Raw genomic sequence first — 7,500 nt, 5'->3', positions numbered from 1 at the left:
CTGGATTCATCTCTACGAACTCGTCGCTGCCGTTCGTGTAAATGAATCCGGCAGGCAAGAGAGGCATTCCAGGGCAAGCGAGACATTACATCACAGATGGTTATATTTGGAGTCTCTCTCACCCCGGAAAATGTCGCGTATTCAACATATAACATAATAACATATACATTCCGTTTATATCTGGCATCGTGTTCCCAGGCTGCTAAACTTTTATTGCCTCGCGCGGGGAGTCGGAGCGACAGCCTTCCTTTCCCGCCTCCTCCCCCTTCACCGCCGACGCCTCCGCCGCCGCCGCTGCCGCTACCGCCGCCACACGGAAAATATTGCAATAACTGGGCTTATTTGTTTGCCGAGAAATATCCCAAGACGAGACGAAAAGAGACATGGCGCTCGAGCGGGAATTTCGGTGTCGCGAGATGAAGGAGAAACGCGGGTATTTTTGTGGTCACTTGTTTCGTTATGGGAAGGCGATTCGGGATTCAGTCTGGTTGTTTCTGGACATTTCTTTCAATCGTCTTTAGCAAGTGAAATATGTCTGTCACTGTCATTACACTTTCACCTTTATTGCATTTCACCATAATTCAATTTTCTCTGTTGTCAGTGTCAACTATTTCATCTTAACTGTCATCACTCACCATCCACTCGTTACCAACTTCCCATCACCACCATCATTAAACCTATTAATAAATCTATAATATTTCCCTTTCCTCCTCGATTAAAAAATCCCGCACACACAAGTACATTTCCCCGCTCTCCAGCATCCTCCAACACGTTACATTTCCCCGCTCTCCAGCATCCTCCAACACGTTACATTTCCCCGCTCTCCAGCATCTCCAACACGTTACATTTCCCCGCTCTCCAGCATCTCCAACACGTTACATTTCCACGCTCTCCAGCATCCCCCAACACGTTACATTTCCCCGCTCTCCAGCATCTCCAACACGTTACATTTCCTCGCTCTCCAGCATCCTCCAACTCGTTACATTTCCCCGCTCTCCAGCATCCTCCAACGCGTTACATTTCCCCGCTCTCCAGCTTCCTCCAACACGTTACATTTCCCCGCTCTCCAGCTTCCTCCAACACGTTATAGTTCCCCGCTCTCCAGCATCCTCCAACACGTTACATTTCCCCGCTCTCCAGCATCCTCCAACACGTTACATTTCCTCGCTCTCCAGCATCCTCCAACACGTTACATTTCCCCGCTCTCCAGCATCCTCCAACACGTTACATTTCCTCGCTCTCCAGCATCCTCCAACACGTTACATTTCCTCGCTCTCCAGCATCCTCCAACACGTTACATTTCCTCGCTCTCCAGCATCCTCCAACACGTTACATTTCCCCGCTCTCCAGCTTCCTCCAACACGTTACATTTCCTCGCTCTCCAGCATCCTCCAACACGTTACATTTCCCCGCTCTCCAGCATCCTCCAACACGTTACATTTCCTCGCTCTCCAGCATCCTCCAACACGTTACATTTCCCCGCTCTCCAGCATCCTCCAACACGTTACATTTCCCCGCTCTCCAGCTTCCTCCAACACGTTACATTTCCCCGCTCTCCAGCATCCTCCAACACGTTACATTTCCTCGCTCTCCAGCATCCTCCAACACGTTACATTTCCCCGCTCTCCAGCATCCTCCAACACGTTACATTTCCCCGCTCTCCAGCTTCCTCCAACACGTTACATTTCCACGCTCTCCAGCATCCTCCAACTCGTTACATTTCCCCGCTCTCCAGCATCCTCCAACGCGTTACATTTCCCCGCTCTCCAGCTTCCTCCAACACGTTACATTTCCCCGCTCTCCAGCATCCTCCAACACGTTACATTTCCCCGCTCTCCAGCTTCCTCCAACACGTTACATTTCCACGCTCTCCAGCATCCTCCAACTCGTTACATTTCCCCGCTCTCCAGCATCCTCCAACACGTTACATTTCCCCGCTCTCCAGCTTCCTCCAACACGTTACATTTCCCCGCTCTCCAGCTTCCTCCAACACGTTACATTTCCCTGCTCTCCAGCATCCTCCAACACGTTACATTTCCCCGCTCTCCAGCTTCCTCCAACACGTTACATTTCCCCGCTCTCCAGCATCCTCCAACACGTTACATTTCCCCGCTCTCCAGCTTCCTCCAACACGTTACATTTCCCCGCTCTCCAGCATCCTCCAACACGTTACATTTCCCCGCTCTCCAGCATCCTCCAACACGTTACATTTCCCCGCTCTCCAGCATCCTCCAACACGTTACATTTCCCCGCTCTCCAGCTTCCTCCAACACGTTACATTTCCCCGCTCTCCAGCATCCTCCAACACGTTACATTTCCCCGCTCTCCAGCTTCCTCCAACACGTTACATTTCCCCGCTCTCCAGCATCCTCCAACACGTTACATTTCCCCGCTCTCCAGCTTCCTCCAACACGTTACATTTCCCCGCTCTCCAGCATCCTCCAACACGTTACATTTCCCCGCTCTCCAGCTTCCTCCAACACGTTACATTTCCCCGCTCTCCAGCATCCTCCAACACGTTACATTTCCCCGCTCTCCAGCTTCCTCCAACACGTTACATTTCCCCGCTCTCCAGCTTCCTCCAACACGTTACATTTCCCCGCTCTCCAGCATCCTCCAACACGTTACATTTCCCCGCTCTCCAGCATCCTCCAACACGTTACATTTCCCCGCTCTCCAGCTTCCTCCAACACGTTACATTTCCCCGCTCTCCAGCATCCTCCAACACGTTACATTTCCCCGCTCTCCAGCTTCCTCCAACACGTTACATTTCCCCGCTCTCCAGCTTCCTCCAACACGTTACATTTCCTCGCTCTCCAGCATCCTCCAACACGTTACATTTCCCCGCTCTCCAGCATCCTCCAACACGTTACATTTCCCCGCTCTCCAGCTTCCTCCAACACGTTACATTTCCCCGCTCTCCAGCTTCCTCCAACACGTTACATTTCCCTCGCTCTCCAGCTTCCTCCAACACGTTACATTTCCCCGCTCTCCAGCATCCTCCAACACGTTACATTTCCCCGCTCTCCAGCATCCTCCAACACGTTACATTTCCCCGCTCTCCAGCATCCTCCAACACGTTACATTTCCCCGCTCTCCAGCTTCCTCCAACACGTTACATTTCCCCGCTCTCCAGCATCCTCCAACACGTTACATTTCCTCGCTCTCCAGCATCCTCCAACACGTTACATTTCCCCGCTCTCCAGCATCCTCCAACACGTTACATTTCCCCGCTCTCCAGCTTCCTCCAACACGTTACATTTCCCCGCTCTCCAGCTTCCTCCAACACGTTACATTTCCCCGCTCTCCAGCTTCCTCCAACACGTTACATTTCCCCGCTCTCCAGCATCCTCCAACACGTTACATTTCCCCGCTCTCCAGCTTCCTCCAACACGTTACATTTCCCCGCTCTCCAGCATCCTCCAACACGTTACATTTCCCCGCTCTCCAGCATCCTCCAACACGTTACATTTCCCCGCTCTCCAGCTTCCTCCAACACGTTACATTTCCCCGCTCTCCAGCTTCCTCCAACACGTTACATTTCTCCGCCCTCCAGCATCCTCCAACACGTTACATTTCCCCGCTCTCCAGCTTCCTCCAACACGTTACATTTCCAACTTTTATCCGCCCGACACTCGAAATTTTCCCAGTCTGGATTCTCTTTGTTCACACATATTGCGGTGTCATTTTAATTTTCGTTAACATCGGGGTTTTAAGTCTAATTTCGTCGGCGTAAGTCTTTTTTTTATATATATATATTTTAATCTTGCTTTTCTCTCTCTATTTTTTTTTTTTTTTTTTAATCTTGCTTTTTTTTTTTTTTTTTTTTTTTTTTTTTTTTTTTTTTTTTCAGATGCGAGCGCGACTATGAATATTTCCAAGCGTTATTTGTTGAATCCCATCTTTATTCCGGTTTTATTTCAACGTCACAAACCGTAAGTTTTGTTAATGTGATAATCGCCCTGCGTAATGCAATTTGCTTTGGGGAATTTTCCGATATTCTCATTTCTTCATTTATCAAACCGTGCGGTGATTTTGAGCGAGGTAGTTAGGATAAAAGGAGAAGAAAGAGGGAAAGAGGGAAGAGAGAGAGGGGGAATGAGGGACAGGTAGAGGCAAAGACTAGGGAGGGAGGGAGGGAGAAAGAGGGAGGGAGGGAGGGAGGGAGGGAGGGAGGGAGGGAGGGAGGGAGGGAGGGAGGGAGGGAGGGAGGGAGGGAGGGAGAGGGAGAGGGAGAGTGAGAGAGAGAGAGAGAGAGAGAGAGAGAGAGAGAGAGAGAGAGAGAGAGAGAGAGAGAGAGAGAGAGAGGTGGGGGGGGGGGGGAGGGAAAGAGAAAGAAAAAAAAGAAGGAAAGAGAAAAAGAAAAAGAAAAAAAAAGAAGGAAAGAGAGAAAGAGAAAGAAAAAAAGAAAAGAAAAGAAAAACAGACAGACGAAACAGACACCGCCAAAGAGGATCATAATCCGAAGTGGGGAGAACCCGTGTTACATTTGGTTTCCAGGCCGATAAAATCTTCATAAAGCCCGCACAGTTAATTATAGCGTGCATCCACCACCGAACACGTTCTCTGCATTATCCGCGCCGGCTTTCGGGTGAGCTGATCGGATGGAATATAGTTTTCGAAAAGTGGGCCGGATGAGCGAAGTCGGCAGGCTCGCTATCCGATTTTTCTTGTAGGAAGCGAGACAGCTTGCTAGGACGGACGTCGAGGCGGGTTCGTTTGATCTCTGTTTCTCCTTTTTTTGTTTTACTCTCTGATTCTGTTTGTGCGTGTTTATTCTTTTTGTTTCTGTCTGTCTGTCTTCCTCTCTTCCTCCCTCCCTGTCCCTGTCCCGCTCCGTCTCCCTCTCCTTCTCCTCCTCCCTCCCTGTCCGTCTCCCTCTCCTCTTTCTCCTTCTCCCTCTCTCTCTCCCTCTCCTTCTCCTTCTCCCGCTCCCTCCCCCTCTTCCTCTCCCACTCCATCTCCCTCTTCCTCTCCCCCCCTATCCCAGTCCCCCCACTCTCTCTAGCTCCTTCATCCTGCTTAAAGACAATCATTATCTCTTCTAGTCTAAAACAAAGAAGTACCTCAATCTGAACTTTCCATAAATCACTTCCCTCGTTTTAAAAAATACAATGCAAAGACCCGTATAATAATATTAGCAGCAAGAAAACGGCTATGATAATGGCACGATAATGCTAATGATGATAATTACACTCAAACAAAAGAAAAAAAGGAAAGAAAACGACAAAGGCTGAAGAAATATGAACAAAAATGGAGAGAGAGAGAGAGAGAGAGAGAGAGAGAGAGAGAGAGAGAGAGAGAGAGAGAGAGAGAGAGAGAGAGAGAAGAGAGGGTAAAATATAGCCCGACGGCACACCTAAGGCATTCTTCAAACAAGTTCATATCGGGCGAAAGATTAGAAGGTCGCTAATTGAGTAAAGAGGTTCCCGCCAATTAGTCGGTTCCCGCCGGTTTGTCACGACTCAACCCCCCACACCCTCCGTCGCCCAAGTCGTTATAACAATATATATATATATATATATATATATATATTATTATATTTATTATATATATATATATATATGATAAACACAATATATGTGTATGTATGTATATATATATACATACATATACATACACAATATATATATACACAAACATATATATACATACATACATACTTACATATATATATATATACGTCTGTGTGTATACATATGTGTATGTGTATACATATTTGTATGTGTATACATATTTGTATGTGTATACATATTTGTATGTGTATACATATTTGTATGTGTATACATATTTGTATGTGTATACATATTTGTATGTGTATACATATGTGTATGTGTATACATATTTGTGCGCGTATGTGGTTGCATGCATGTATGTATTTTTGCAAGCCACATTATTAGCAAGATCTGTTGTACGCTAGTGTTGATATCCCCTTTTGCAAAAGTTTTGAAATATCAACACAACAGCTTAAGTAAGAGAATTGTTCGAGAAAAAAGACTAGCAATGTTCTCTGTGTCTCTCTTACAGAAGCTTTCATATGAAGTCAACGTTGATTTATTTCTCGTACGACATTAATCGGAAGAGTTCCGGAAAGCGATATTAATCCCAGTGTTTGCTACCACAGGATTTATGTGATAAGAAAAAAAAAATCCGTTGCAGGAATTACTAGAGAAAAATCCGATTTTACTCGGAATGGAAAAAAAAAAGTTCCCTGAAAAGCTACTTAAGACTAATCTGTTTCATGTGGTCTCTCTCGCTCTCACTCTCTCCTTCTCCTTCTTCCTATCATTTTCCCTCTCTTACTCTCCCTCTCCTTTCCTCTTTCTTTCTTTCCCTCTCATTTTCCCTCTCTTTCTCTCCCTCTCCTTCTCCCTCTCTTTTTCTCCCTCCCATCCTCTCTTTCAGTCCCTCCCTCGCGCTCTTTCTCTCCCTCCCTCCCTCCCTCCCTCCCGCTCTTTCTATCTCTCTCTCCCCTCCCTCTCTCTCTTTCTTCCTCTCTCTCCCTCCCCCAATCCCCCTCCTTCATTCCGCCAACGTGAGAGGCCAGACTCCCGACCACGCCAATTCACGGCAGTCGCATTTGACAGCAACAATGCCCTTACGATTATAAAAGTGCACCAAACCGTAAAATCTGAATATAATCGGCGCCAAACACGTCTCGCCGCCGTAATTACAAGCAATTAACCGGGCTCTCTCCGACGCCGCCGACCTTATCTCGAAGACGCGCTCGCCGGCCGGCCGATCGTCGTCCGCTCCGGATTTTGACAACATGATTGGGAATTCGCTCGAAATCCGCGCCGCGTGAGCCGGTTTCGCGTCTCGGAATGGGGATTGGGGGTGAGGGAGGGAGGGAGGGAGGGAGGGAGGGAGGGAGGGAGGGAGGGAGGGAGGGGTGAAGGGAGGGAGAGAGGGTGGGTGGGAAGGAGGGAGGAAAGAAGGGAGGGAAGGAGGGTGTGCGTGTGTGCGTGTGTGTGTGTGTGAGTGTGTGTGTGTGTGTGTGTGTGTGTGTGTGTGTGTGTGTGTGTGTGTGTGTGTGTGTGTGTGTGTGTGTGTGTGTGTGTGTGTGTGTGTGTGTGTGTGAACAAAGAATGAGCGTGAGAGAGAGAGAGAGAGAGAGAGAGAGAGAGAGAGAGAGAGAGAGAGAGAGAGAGAGAGAGAGAGAGAGAGAGAGAGAGAGAGAGAGAGAGAGAGAGAAAGGGAGAGAGAGAGAGAGAGAGAGACAGAGAGAGAGAGAGAGAGAGAGAAGAAAGAAAGACAGAGACAGACACACATTCAAACAAGCAAACAAACAATCAACCAAACAAACGAAGGCTTTAAAGACCTTCTGAATATCACCTGAAATACATTTTATCACATGACACATAATCGCATTGATAAGAGAGTTCCCCACGAGATGGCTAACCAGACGCGGCATTCAACAGGCTCTCTCAGCGATAACGAAGAGTTTCGGGAAAGCAATAACACCGTCAATGCGACGTTAGAGGAGGAATTGAAGAGGAG

At 47.9% G+C, this 7,500-nt stretch overlaps 1 protein-coding gene across 2 annotated transcripts in view; it reads right to left on the bottom strand.

Moving 5' to 3' along the window:
* The window catches only part of LOC125043141 (protein Wnt-5b-like), a 657,155-nt gene that overhangs the window by 633,725 nt on the left and 15,930 nt on the right, over nucleotides 1-7,500 (bottom strand). The gene's annotated exons all lie outside the window — the stretch shown is intronic.

This window comes from Penaeus chinensis, chromosome 33, assembly GCF_019202785.1.
Source record: "Penaeus chinensis breed Huanghai No. 1 chromosome 33, ASM1920278v2, whole genome shotgun sequence".
NCBI classification, from domain to species: Eukaryota; Metazoa; Arthropoda; class Malacostraca; order Decapoda; family Penaeidae; genus Penaeus; species Penaeus chinensis.
This window is presented reverse-complemented; position numbering and strand designations above follow the sequence as displayed.